This window comes from Mustelus asterias, chromosome 3 (genome assembly GCF_964213995.1).
Source record: "Mustelus asterias chromosome 3, sMusAst1.hap1.1, whole genome shotgun sequence".
Taxonomy (NCBI): domain Eukaryota; kingdom Metazoa; phylum Chordata; class Chondrichthyes; order Carcharhiniformes; family Triakidae; genus Mustelus; species Mustelus asterias.
The window spans coordinates 22,144,049-22,158,829 of NC_135803.1; the positions used below are offsets into that span (position 1 = coordinate 22,144,049).

General features: G+C 44.5%; 1 protein-coding gene across 1 annotated transcript in view; it reads left to right on the forward strand.

The window, feature by feature from the left end:
- LOC144487851 (F-box only protein 36-like) overlaps nucleotides 1-14,781 on the forward strand; it is a 58,786-nt gene that overhangs the window by 32,490 nt on the left and 11,515 nt on the right. The gene's annotated exons all lie outside the window — the stretch shown is intronic.

Consider the following 14,781-nt stretch of genomic DNA (forward strand, 5'->3'; position numbering starts at 1 on the left):
ACATTTCCAATGGACCTCAAGAGGCCTGTATAAAGTGTGAATGCACCACTTAAAGAGAATTTGCACTCGCTGCCACCAGATTGGTTTGGGCTTTGCTACTTCTGGAAGGTGAAGATTCGTACCCATGTTCTCGACACCTCTCTCTCGATATTATTGGAAGAGTTGAGGGCATTAAGAAGCATTCTGTTTCTCAGCTGTATAAGAAAGATTTCTGAAATATTGATCAAACCAGCCCCATAGACAAATGGCAGAGATGATCAATTCAAAGGTCATCACCACGACCTAGATTTAATATAGGAATCACGTCAATCACCTGACAAGACTAACAAGGTTTTGAATGGCAAGATGATCTCCATGTAATACTTTCCTTTCTCCTGGATCACACTATCATATGTCTAGGTGTTGAGTAATGGAAGTAAACTCCCAATTATTGAAGACATTGGATCTGCTTATGGAAATACCAATGAAATTTGACTCAGAATGTTTCTTCTTGCCTTTTCCAATAATATCTTCAGGGAGGCATCGGAGAATAAGGATGAGAATCTTCACTTTGCAGCAATAACCAAACCAACCTGGCAGCAGTGAGAGCAAATTCTTGTTAAAAGGTTCATTCGTTCTTGAAATAGGCCTCTTGAGATCCACTGCAAATTCCACCAAGTTGACAGGCAATCTGTTCGGAGACTTGCAATCTGTAGTATCTATCGCTGTGTTTTTAAACCTAAAGAGCAGAAGGGCATACCTTGCAATGCTTGCAATAAGACTCACATTGAAACATTGCTTCACATGTCAAAATAATGTTTGTCGTGTGTTGCCCTGTTTCCTTATGTGTAAATGACTGAATAAAAAGAGCTATTAACCATGAACTTCAAGGAGGACTTTTCTTCATTCTCCATATTGCCTTAACACTCATAACATGCATGACACTTTTGTCATAAGGAATTAATGGTTCCAGCTTTGACCACCTCATGGTCACATACACTACTTCTTGTTTAAATACAGTCTTATAATGCAAGCAAGGATATGTTGAGAAAAGGAACATATTCATGACAGCTGCATATTATGAGTCTATTTATGTGCAATCGTAACAAACCTGATGCTGATATGGTACTTTGTATTTCTTATTTGTTGCCTGCTATATTTAATTTGTACAAGGCTAACACTTTGATTTGACAACGTACACATGGAGAACATTAGTTTGCCAGAAACTTTATGGATTAAAAACATTTGGCAAACTGCATTGTATTCTCCGAAGAGCCATAAAGATGCTTCGCAAGACAGCCTACTAAGATGTTGCCACATGTTTCCACACTTAAGAGAAACTTTGCGTGACCCAGCAACTTCTTTTCTCATATGCTGCCTGGTTGGGGCCATTGGTGAGACTGAGGACCAGATTTTTGCCTCAACAGAGAGCTTCTTTGTCATGGCGGAGCGGCTGAAAATCGTGAGCCCCGAATCATGACATGAGGGCAGTTGGCCATTTAAATCCTCAGCTATTTCCACTCAAATGGAATTTTAGTAGTCTTGTATGAAACCTATCGTGTGCAGATTAGACCAGTTAAAAGCAAGTCTGAACTTTGTGAATTTGCTTAGATAGCCAGGAGGGTTAAGATACTCCATTAGGATTTGATCCCAGGGCTCATTTGGTGGTGGTCACATGACCTTTGGGCAGATCACATGGCCTTTGGAATTGTTAGAGCCAAGCACAAATGTGCATAAAAAGCCCATAAAATTATTATCAGGCTCATTAGAACTGTCAACAAACCTGTCAAAACCAACCATCAAAACCATCATTCCTGCATGTAAACCTCTACGATTCTAAAACCATAGTAAGCACCTGCCAAGAGGACCAGTCAAAACAAGCTGTCAAGGCATTTAAATGTCCTGCCCACAAAATTGTAAAATAAATGTCTGGAGTGTTATAAAAAAATTATTGCATGCTATTTCACTCTGTCTATTGACATAAACCTGAGGGTTCCCATTAATGGATTGGTACTACATGACTGATCTCACAACTACCCATAATCACAGTCAGGTTTCTGTCAATTCAGTTTGATTGACAACTAGTGGTTGTAGCCTCTTTGAAGTGAAGCAATGAATCCCAATGCTTAAGTAAAAGCAAAATATTGCAGATGCTGGAAATCTGAAATAAAAACAGAAAGCGCTGGTAAAACTCAACAGGTCTGGCAACAGCCCCTGCTGAGTTTTTCCAGCTTTTTCTGTTTTTGTTTTAAAATTCCAGTGCATATTATTTTGAGATTATGTACTTGTATGAAATGTTTGTTGTTATTAACATTTATTTAGCAGGAGGAAAGTAACTGTAGTAAATGGGTTTTTAGTAAATGAGTGTTATGAAGACTGTAGCTGACTCTTAGAACATTTTTAATAGACCTTGATTTTAATCTCATTCCTGCATGGGCCCTGTGAACTTCCCAGGGTGGATACCGGGTGAGTTGGCATAAAGGTGTAAGATTGAAGGGTGAGGGAGGGGGTGTATGGGTTGGCACTAGGTTGGTATTGAGACTATAAACTACCATGGGAGTGAGTAGAAGGGCATAGGTTGACAGGGAGGGTATGAGGGCTCTAGGATGTGGGAACAGTGGCATAGGTTGGCATGGAGAGTATGAAGGGATATGGGTTGGGTAAAGGGCATGAGGTGGCGTGGGTTAGCAAGGATGGGACATGGGAGATGTGTTGGGGGGGTGGTGAGTGTTGGAGGAATGTTTCATGTTTTGATCATTATTTTTAAATTTCGGGCACAATGGCAGATCCCTGAGGCAGGCCAGCTGCCCAGCCTGCCTTTACACCTAGCAGCCTTCTCAGTTCTTCCAAGATTGCCTGCCTGACTTCTAATCCAGCCCAGCCCCCGGACTGAAAATGGGATTACGATGCTATAGATTGGAACTGTTTACACTGGCTTTTTGAAAGATAATCCGGTAGTTCATTCTAATACATGGATATATTTTCAAAAATGACCCTGGAATATTAATCAGTTATGATCAGTGCAAAGTACAAGTACAATCAAATCTTGTTGTGGCAACCTTCAGAAGCATGAAAAAAAACATGTTGATTATGCCTTTATCTATGGAACTTTCAGGCCACAAAATTCAGCTCTGCAGCAACACTTCTGCCATTGCTATGGTAGCCAAGAACTCATAAAATCACAGTGGCACAGTGGTTAGCACTGCTGCCTCACAGCGCCAGGGACCCGGGTTCGATTCCCAGCTTGGGTCACTGTGTGAAGTTTACATGTTCTCCCTGTGTCTGCGTGGGTTTCCTCCGGGTGCTCTGGTTTCCTCCCACAATCTGAAAAATGTGCTGGTCAGGTGGATTGGTCATGCTAAATTCTCCCTCCGTGTACCTGAACAGGTGCAGGAGTGTGGCGACGATGGGATTTTCACAGTGACTTCATTGCTGTGTGAATGTAAGCCTATTTGTGACTAATAAATACAATAATGCTTCTGGCCACTTCCAGTGTGGCCTGTGTGGTATGTCATGATTGTAAGGGTGTAGATGTGATGTGCATGCGCCAGAAGCTGTCAATTTGGACCTCACAGGTCCACCTTGACCTATTTGACTTGACTGTAGCCACATTACCCTCCCCTGACTGTTCAGCACCATCATCCAGATGGGTGGGACATGTACTCACCTGATTTCATTATAATCTATCTGAATCTATCTGGGTCACCATTGCAGATGTCAGAGCAGCCTTCTCGAACGTCAACCCACAGAAAGCAACTGGCCCGGATGGGGTACCCAGACGAGCATTCAGATCTTGCGCTGATCAGCTGGCGGGGATATTCACAGATATCTTCAACCTCTCTTTACAACAATCTGAGGTCCCTATCTGCTTCAAAAAGACAACCATCTTCCCGGTACCTAAGAAAAACCAAGCCGCGTGCCTTAATGACTATCGGCTGGTGGCTCTGACATCCATCATTATGAAGTGCTTCAAAAGGCTAGTCATGGCACAAATCAATTCCAGCCTCCTGGACTACATCGGTCCACTGTAGTTTGCCTACTACCGCAACAGGTCCACTGCAGACGCCATCTCCCTGGCCCTGCACTCAACCCTGGAACACTTGGATAACAAGGACACCTATGTCAGACTCCTATTTATTGCCTATGGCTCAGCCTTCAACACTATTATTCCCACAAAATTCATCTCCAAACTCCGTGGCCTGGGCCTCGGCACCTCCCTCTGTGACTGGATTTTGAACTTCTTAACTCAGACCACAATCTGTAAGGATAGGCAACAACACCTCCTCCGCGATCATCCTCAATACTGGTGCCCCACAAGGTTGTGTTCTCAGCCCCCTGCTATACTCCTTATACACCTATGACTGGCCAAATTCCCCTCCAATTCGATTTTTAAGTTTGCTGATGACACCACCGTAGTGGGTCAGATCTCAAACAATGACGAGACAGAGTACAGGAATGAGTTAGAGAATCTGGTGAACTGGTGCAGCAACAATAATCTCTCCCTCAATGTCAGCAAATCAAAGCAGATTGTCATCGACTTCAGGAAGCGTAAAGGAGAACATGCCCCTGTCTACATCAATGAGGACAAAGTAGAAAGGGTCAAGAGCTTCTGGTGTCCAGAATACCAACAATCTGTCCTGGTCCCCCCATGCCGACACTATAGTTAAGAAAGCCCACCAATGCCTCTACTTTCTCAGAAGACTAAGGAAATTTGGCATGTCAGCTACGACTCACCAACTTTTACAGATGCACCATAGAAAGCATTCTTTCTGCTTGTATCACAGCTTGGTATGGCTCCTGCTCTGCCCAAGACCGCAATGAACTATAAAAGATCGTGAATGTAGCCCAATCCATTACGCAAACCAGCCTCCCATATGTTGACTCTGTCTACACTTCCCGCTGCCTCGGCAAAGCAGCCAGCATAATTAAGGACCCCACGCACCCCGGACATTCTCTCTTCCACCTTCTTCCTTTGGGAAAAAGATAGAAAAGTATGATGTCACGTAGCAACCGACTCAAGAACAGCTTCTTCCCTGCTGCTGTCAGACTTTTGAATGGGCTTGCCTTGCATCAAGTTGATCTTTCTCTACACCCTACCTATGACTGTAATGCTACATTCTGCACTCTCTAGTTTCCTTCTCTATGAACAGTATGTTTTGTCTGTATAGCGCAAGAAACGGTACTTTTCACCGTATGTTTATACATGAGACTATAATAAATCAAATCAAAATCAGATCAAATCAAAATCATAACCAGAGTATCACTTGCAATGGCTTCACCCCTCTCACGCTGTTCCTCTGGTATCTCCCAAGGATCTCCTTGGCCCTTCCCACTTCCCATCGATATGCTTTTCTTCAGTAACATAGTTGAACAACACAGGCTCAATTTTCACAAGACCACTGACAGCACCTGGCTCTGCCTCACCACTAAACCTCTCTTGACTTCTAAACTGTTGCTGAATGATTAGTCTGCTTGTCCGGCATCAAATATTGGATGAGAAAACATTTTCTCCTATTCCCTCACTCTACCTGGCATATGTGTCTGAGGATGAACCAGACTGTTTGCAACGTTGGTATATAAGTCCACACGATGAGTTTGCAACGACGTGTCTGTGCCATTACTAAGAGAACCTATTTCCACCTTTGTGACATCACTCTACTTCTCCCCCGCTTCAGCTTATCTGTGGCTGAAATCCTGATCCGTGCCTCAGTTACCTCAGGACTTGACTATTCCAACACATTCCTGGCTGGTCTCCCACATTCTACTCTTCATAAAGTCAACATCATCCAAAACCTACAATCCATGTCCTTACCCTCACTAAATCCCAATTACCCCTTGTTCCTGTGCTCTGTGATGTATATTGTCCGGTTAAGCAAGCCTCACTTTTAAAATGTTCATCCTTGTTTCAAATCACTTAATGACCTCGACCTCCCAATCTCTGTAATCTCTTCCAGTCCCCTTCTACGAAATCTGCATCCCTGTTGAGCATCCCAGATCTTAATTGGTCCACCATCAATGGCTATGCTTCAATTGCCAAGGTTCTGAAATTCCCTCCTAAACCTCTCCATCTCTCTAACTCTATTTCCTCCTTAAGGCACTTCCTGAAACCACCTTCTTTGGTCTTTTGTTCACCTGCACAAACATCTCCTTGTGTGACTGGTGTCAAACCTTTCTTTAAAAGGCTCCTGTGAAACATTGTGGGATGTTTTATTACATTAAAGACTATATAAATATAAACTGTTGCTGTTGCCCTCTCTGAGACACACCTGGCTGAATATTAACTCAACTATACTAAGAGCTTTGCCATTAGTCTCCATGGGACTACAGGTGAGGTGCTTTTGACTTTCCTTTGCTCCTGCTGTGTGTATGAAGTATTGTGTTTGGTGTTGGAAGAGGAGTCATAGAGGTTTACAGCATGGAAACAGGCCCTTTGGCCCAACTTGTCCATGCCGCCCTTTTTTTTTAAAACACCTAAGCTAGTCCGAATTGCCTGCATTTGGCCCATATCCCTCTATACCCATCTTACCCATGTAACTGTCTAACCGCCTTTTAAAAGACAAAATTATACCCGCCTCTACTATGACCTCTGGCAGCTTGTTCCAGACACTCACCACCCTCTGTGGGAAAAAAATTGTCCCTCTGGACACTTTTGTATCTCTCCCCTCTCACCTTAAGCCTATGCCCTCTAGTTTTAGACTCCCCCAACTTTGGGAAGAGATATTGACTATCTAGCTGATCTATGCCCCTCATTATTTTATAGACCTCTATAAGATCACCCCTCAGCCTTCTATGCTCCAGAGAAAAAAGCCCCAGTCTATCCAGCCTCTCCTTATAACTCAAACCATCAAGTCCCGGTAGTATTCTAGTAAATCTCTTCTGTACTCTTTCTAGTTTAATAATATCCTTTCTATAATAGGGTAACCAGAACTCTACACATATTCCAAGTGTGGCCTTACCAATGTCTTGCACAACTTCAGCAAGACGTCCCAACTCCTGTCTTCAATGTTCTGACCAATGAAACCAAGCCTTCTTCACCACTCTGTCCACCTGTGACTCCACTTTCAAGGAGCTATGAACCTATACCCCTAGATCTCTTTGTTCTGTAACTCTCCGCAACACCCTACCATTAACTGAGTAAGTCCTGCCCTGGATCAATCTACCAAAATGCATCACCTCACATTTATCTAAATTAAACTCCATCTGCCATTCATCAGCCCATTGGCCCAATTGATCAAGATCCCATTGCAATTGGAGATAACTTTCTTCACTGTCCACTATGCCACCAATCCTGGTGTCATCTGCAAACTTACTAACCATGTCTCCTATATTCTCATTCAAATCATTAATATAAATGACAAATAACAGTGGACTAGCACCGATCCCTGAGGCACACTGCTCGTCACAGACCTCCAGTTTGAAAAACAACCCTCTACAACCATCCTCTGGCTTCTGTCATCAAGCCAATTTTGTATCTATTTAGATACCTTACCCTGGATCCCGTGAGATTTAACCTTATGCAACAACCTACCAGGCAGTACCTTCTCAAAGGCCTTGGTAAAGTCCATGTAGACAACATCAACTGCACTGTCCTCATCTATCTTCTTGGTTACCCCTTCAAAAAACTCAATCAAATTTGTGAGACATGATTTTCCACTCACAAAGCCATGCTGACTGTCCCTAATCAGTCCTTGCGTCTTTAAATGCCTGTAGATCCTGTCTCTCAAAATACCTTCCAACAACTTACCCACCACAGATGTGAGGCTCACCGACCAGTAGTTCCCAGGCTTTTCCCTGTAGCCCTTTTTAAACAAAGGCACAACATTTGCCACCCTCCAATCTTCAGGCTCCTCACCTGTGACTATCGATGATTCAAATATTTCTGCTAGGGGACCCGCAATTTCCTCCCTAGCCTCCACAATGTCCTGGGATACACTTCATCAGGTCTCGGGGATTTATCTACCTTGATGCGCTTTAAGACTTCCAGCACCTCTTTCTCTGTAATATGTACACTCCTCAAGACATCACTATTTCCCCAAGTTCCCTAACATCCATGCTTTTCTCAACAGTAAATACTGATGAGAAATATTCATTTAGGATCTCACCCATCTCTTGTGGATCCACACATAGATGACCTTGTTGATCCTTAAGAGGCCCTACTCTCTCCCCAGTTACTCTTTTGCCCTTTATGTATTTGTAGAAGCTCTTTGGATTCTCCTTTGCCTTATCTGCCAAAACAATCTCGTGTCCCCTTTTTGCCCTCCTGATTTCTCTCTTAACTCTACTCCTACACACCCTATACTCTTCAAGGGATTCGCTTGATCCCAGCTGCCAATGCATGTCATGTACCTCCTTCTTCTTGACTAGGGTCTCAATATCCCGAGTCATCCAGGCTTCCCTACTTCTACCAGCCTTGCCCTTCACTCTAAGAGGAATAATCTGAACCCTGGTTAAAACACTTTTGAAAGCCTCCCACTTACCAGATGTCCCTTTGCCTTCCCACAGACTCCCCCAATCAAAATTGGCCTTGCCCCAATTTAGAATTTTAATTTTTGGGCCAGACCTATCATTCTCCATAGCTATCTTAAAACTATGGTCACTGGTCCCAAAGTGATCTCTCACTAACACTTCTGTCACCTATCCTTTATTTCCCAAGAGGAAGTTAAGTTTTGCCCCCTCTCTAGTCAGGCCATCCACTTACTGAATGAGAAATTCCTCCTGAATACACTCAACAAATTTCTCTCCATCCAACCCTCCAATACTATTGCTGTTCCAGTCAATGTTGGGAAAGTTAAAATCCCCTACTATTGCCACCCTATTTTTCTTGGAGCTATCTGTAATCTCCTTACATATTTGCTCCTCAATTTCCCGCTGACTATTTGAGGGCCTATAGTACAACCCTATCAAAGTGATTTCCCCCTTCTTATTTCTCAGTTCTACCCACATAGACTCAGTGGCCGAACCGTCGGATATATTCTCTCTCAGTACTGCCGTGATGCCAAAGATGATTCTGGATAGGAGCAAAAGTAACAGGGTAGTTGTACTGGGGGACTTTAACTTTACAAATATTGACTGGAAAAGCTATAGTTCGAGTACTTTAGAGGGGTCGGTTTTTGTCCAATGTCCAATGCAGGAAGGCTTCCTGACGCAGGATGTAGATAGACCAACAAGAGGCGAGGCCACATTGGATTTGGTACTGGGTAATGAACCAGGCCAGGTGTTAGATTTGGAGGTAAGTGAGCACTTTGGTGACAGTGACCACAATTCGATTACGTTTACCTTAGCAATGGAAAAGGATAGGTATATACCAAAGGGCAAGAGTTATAGCTGGGGGAAAGGAAATTATGATGCGATGAGGCGAGATTTAGCTGGCGTAGGTTGGGGAAGGAAACTGCAGGGGATGGGCACAATTGTAATGTGGAACTTGTTCAAGGAACAGCTACTACGCGTCCTTGATAAATATGTACCTGTCAGGCAGGGAGGAAGCAGACGTGTGAAGGAACCGTGGTTTACTAAGGAGGTTGAATCTCTTGTGAAGAGGAAGAAGGAGGCTTATGTTAAGATGAGACATGAAGGCTCAGTTAGGGCACTTGAGAGTTACAAGTTAGCCAGGAAGGACCTAAAGAAAGAGTTAAGAAGAGCCAGGAGGGGGCATGAGAAGTCTTTGGCAGGTAGGATCAAGGAAAACCCTAAAGCTTTCTATAGCTATATCAGGAGCAAAAGAATGACTAGGGTAAGATTAGGGCCAGTCAAGGACAGTAGTGGGAAGTTGTGCGTGGAGTCTGAAGAGATAGGAGAGGCACTAAATGAATATTTTTCGTGGGTATTCACACTGGAGAGGGACAGTGTTGTCGAGGGGAGTACTGAGATGCAGGCTGTTGGACTGGATGGGATTGATGTTCACAAGGAGGATGTGTTAGCAATTCTGGAAAGAGTAAAAATAGATAAGTCTCCTGGGCCGGATGGGATTTATCCTAGGATTCTCTGGGAGGCTAGAGAGGAGATTGCAGAGCCTTTGGCATTGATCTTTGTGTCGTCATTGTCTACAGGTATAGTGCCAGAAGACTGGAGGATAGCAAATGTTGTCCCCTTGTTCAAGAAGGGGAGTAGGGACAACCCTGGTAATTATAGACCGGTGAGCCTTACTTCTGTTGTGGGCAAAGTATTGGAAAAGATTATAAGATATAGGATTTATAATCACCTAGAAAGGAATAATTTGATTAGGGATAGTCAGCACGGTTTTGTGAAGGGTAGGTCGTGCCTCACAAACCTTATTGAGTTCTTTGAGAAGGTGACCAAAGAGGTGGATGAGGGTAAAGCGGTTGATGTGGTGTATATGGATTTCAGCAAAGCGTTTGATAAGATTCCCCATGGTAAACTTTTGCAGAAAATACGGACACATGGGATTGAGGATGATTTAGTGGTTTGGATCAGGAATTGGCTAGCTGTAAGAAAACAGAGGGTGGTGGTTGATGGGAAATATTCATCCTGGAGTTCAGTTAGTAGTGGTGTACCGCAAGGATCTGTTTTGGGGCCACTGCTGTTTGTCATTTTTATTAATGACCTGGATGAGGGCGTGGAAGGATGGATTAGTAAATTTGCGGATGACACTAAAGTTGGTGGAGTTGTAGACAGTGCGGAGGGAAGTGGCAGGTTACAGAGGGACATAGATAAGCTGCAGAGCTGGGCTGAGAGGTGGCAAATGGAGTTTAATGCAGAAAAGTGTGAGGTGATTCACTTTGGAAGGAATAACAGGAATACAGAGTACTGTGCTAATGGTAAGATACTTGGTAGTGTGGATGAACAGAAGGATCTGGGTGTCCATGTGCATAGATCCCTGAAAGTTGGCACCCAGGTTGATAGGGATGTTAAGAAGGCGTACGGTGTGTTAGCTTTTATTGGTAGAGGGATTGAGTTTCGGAGCCAGGAGGTCATGCTGCAACTGTACAAAACTCTGGTGCGGCCGCATTTGGAGTATTGCATACAGTTCTGGTCGCTGTATCATAGGAAAGATGTGGAAGTGTTGGAAAGGGTACAGAGGAGATTTACCAGGATGTTGCCTGGTATGGTGGGAAAATCGCATGAGAAAGGCTGAGGGGCTTGAAGTTGTTTTCGTTAGAGAGAAGAAGGTTAAGAGGTGACTTAATAGAGGCATACAAGATGATCAGAGGATCAGATAGGGTGGATAGTGAGAGCCTTTTTTCTCGGATGGTGATGGCTAGCACGAGGGGACATAGCTTTAAATTGAGGGGTGAGAGATATAGGACAGATGATAGAGGTAGGTTCTTTACTCAGAGAGTAGTAAGGGCGTGGAATGCCCTGCCTGCAGCAGTAGTGGACTCGCCAACATTAAGAGCATTCAAATGGTTATTGGATAAACATATGGATGATATTGGAATAGTGTAGATTAGAGGGGCTTTAGATTGGTTCCACTGGTCGGCACAACATCGAGGGCCGAAGGGCCTGTACTGCGCTGTAATGTTCTATGTTCTATGTTTTCCCTAATCAAAAGTGCAACTCCCCTCTTCTCTTACCTCCTGTTCTATCTTTCATAGAAACATAGAAAGACTACAGCACAAACAGGCCCTTCGGCCCACAAGTTGTGCCGAACACATCCCTACCTTCTAGACCTACCTGTAACCCTCCATCCTATTAAGCTCCATGTACTCATCCAGGAGTCTCTTAAAAGACCCTATTGAGTTCACCTCCACCACCCCTGACGGCAGCCGATTCCACTCGCCCACCACCCTCTGTGTGAAAAACTTACCCCTAATATCTCCCCTGTACCTACCCCCCAGCACCTTAAACCTGTGTCCTCTCATAGCAGCCATTTCCACCCTGGGAAAAAGCCTCTGAGAGTCCACCCGATCTATGCCTCTCAACATCTTATACACCTCTATTAGGTCTCCTCTCATCCTTCGTCTCTCCAAGGAGAAAAGACCGAGCTCCCTCAGCCTATCCTCATAAGGCATGCCACTCAATCCAGGCAACATCCTTGTAAATCTCCTCTGCACCTTTCAATCTTTTCCACATCCTTCCTATAGTGAGGCGACCAGAACTGAGCACAGTACTCCAAGTGGGGTCTGACGAGGGTCTTATATAGCTGCATCATTATCCCCGGACTCCTAAACTCAATCCCTCGATTGATAAAGGCCAGCACACCACACGCCTTCTTAACCACCTCCTCCACCTGCGGGGCCGATTTCAGAGTCCTATGGACCCGGACCCCAAGGTCCTTCTGATCCTCTACAGTACTAAGAGTCTTTCCCTTTATATTGTACTCCTTCATCCCATTTGTCCTACCAAAATGGACCACGGCACATTTATCTGGGTTGAAGTCCATCTGCCACTTCTCCGCCCAGTCTTGCATCCTATCTATGTCCCTCTGTAACATCTGACATCCCTCCAGACTATCCACAACCCCACCAACCTTCGTGTCATCGGCAAACTTACCAACCCATCCCTCCACTTCCTCATCCAGGCCATTTATGAAAATGACAAACAGCAAGGGTCCCAGAACAGATCCCTGGGGCACACCACTGGTGACCGACCTCCATTTAGAAAAAGACCCATCTCTACCCACTCTCGGCCTCCTTTGGGCAAGCCAGTTCTGGATCCACCGGGCAGCAGCCACTTGGATCCCATGCCCTCTCACTTTTTCCAGAAGCCTTGCATGGGGGACCTTATCGGACGCCTTGCTAAAATCCATATAAACCACATCTACCGCCTTCCCTTCGTCAATGTGTTTAGTCACATTTTCGAAGAATTCCACCAGGCTCGTAAGGCACGATCTGTCCTTGACAAAGCCATGCTGAGTATTCTTGAGCATACTAAACCTCTCTAAATGCTCATATATCCTGTCCTTCAGGATCTACTCCATCAGTTTACCAACCACTGAGGTTAGACTCACCGGTCGGTAATTTCCTGGGCTAGCCCTATTCTCCTTCTTGAAAATAGGAACCACACCCGCAATCCTCCAATCCTCCGGCACCTCTCCCGTCTCCATTGACAATGCAAAGATCATCACCAGAGGCTCTGGAATCTCCTCCCTCGCCTCCCACAGTAACCTGGGGTACATCCCATCCGGACCCGGCGACTTATCTATCTTGATGCCATTCAAAGATTCCAGCACAACCTCTTTCTTAAAGTCCACATACTCAATCCTTTCAGTCCACCGCACGCCCGCAGTACATCCACCCAGATCCTTCTCCTCTGTGAAAACCGAGGCAAAATACTCATTGAGCACCTCTGCCTTTCCTATAGCATCTGTACCCTGGAACATTAAGCTGCCAGTCCTGCCCCTCCCTTAGCTATGTTTCAGTAATTGCTATCATATCCCAGTCCCACGTACCCATCCATGCCCTGAGTTCATCTGCCTTGCCCGTCAGGCTTCTTGCATTGAAATAAATGCAGTTTAATCTGGACTTCCCTTGCCCTCTGCTCTGTTTTTGTCTGATCTGTCTGGTACTCGGATTACTGACACTGCCTTTACTACTTAATGTAAGTAGTAAACATGAGGAGTTCAGAAAGGTTTTTGTATTCTGAAGGGAGTGGTGCTGGACTTTGACAAGGGAGTCAGGGCTGTCAGAAAAAAGCCCGTGTTCACTAATGAGGGCCATATTTGCAGTTCCTTTTGGGCTGCAGCATGACAGCGACATGGAACACGCAGCAGAAGGAGGAAGGAGTGAATAGCTGAAGGGTTTTGGAGGGAAATTCAGAGCTCAGAGCCTTGGCAGCTGAAGGCATGGCCATCAGTGATGGACTGAGTAAGATCAGGGATGCGCAACATGAATGCAGATATCGCAGGGGCCTGGAAGAGAATACAGAGATTGGAAGGGCAAGGCCATTGAGCGATTTATAAACAAGGATGAAAACTTTAAAAGTGAAGCTTACTTAACTGGTCAACAAGTCAGTGAGCACAGGGGTGAACGAGGTTACTGAGAGCAAGGACACGGGTTGCAGTTTTGGATGATGTCAACTTTATAAAGAGTAAATGTGGGAGACCAGCCAGGTGTGATAGAATAGACAAGTCTAGAGGTAACAAGTTATTATGGGTAGGAGGGGGTTAATTTTAAACAGCACTAATTTTTCCGCTCACTACCAATCTGTAAACAGAAAGGTGTTTTGATTTGTTTCCCCCTTTATAAGCAGTGGCATATTCCCCAACCCCTCGGTTTTGTTGTGACCCAACTTTCTAATGATAACCCTACAGCAAACTCCAGATTGGATGAACTCAAAGGGTTAGTTTATTTGCACACCCTCAAAACATGGGAGGAGGGTTGCAATGTTGCCTTCACACCCAGGCAGTAAAAAGAGGGATAGAGAAAACAAAGATTTACAGTGCAGAGATCACAGAGAAAATAAATATTGTTGCATATGGGTTCCAGAGGCCAGAATCAAAGTCCGATGAAATGTCACTTCAAGGAAGTTGATGAGCTGAAAATCAATGCTAGATAGTTCACTTTTCCAGTGGTGTTGACTTCACACGATGAAATGGGAATGCATTGAATCCGTCATGTAGGTGATGGTGCAGAATTTCCAACAGAAGCAGTGTAGATGGGGCCAGATGTCCAACCTAGGCCAGAGTTCTTTGTGAAGTTGCTAGTCAGATAATAAAAAAGCAGCTTGAGACTTCACACTTCAGCAAGGCAATATTACTGGTTCCACAAAGCAGAGCCCATGTCACACGACTCCCATTCTGCTCATGGCCTTTCACAAAGGACGTGTATTCCTCATCTAGGTCCCCTAGATTATTCTCAACCATTAAGAATTGAAAGGAAGATTAAGAGGCTCTTTGTCTTAGCA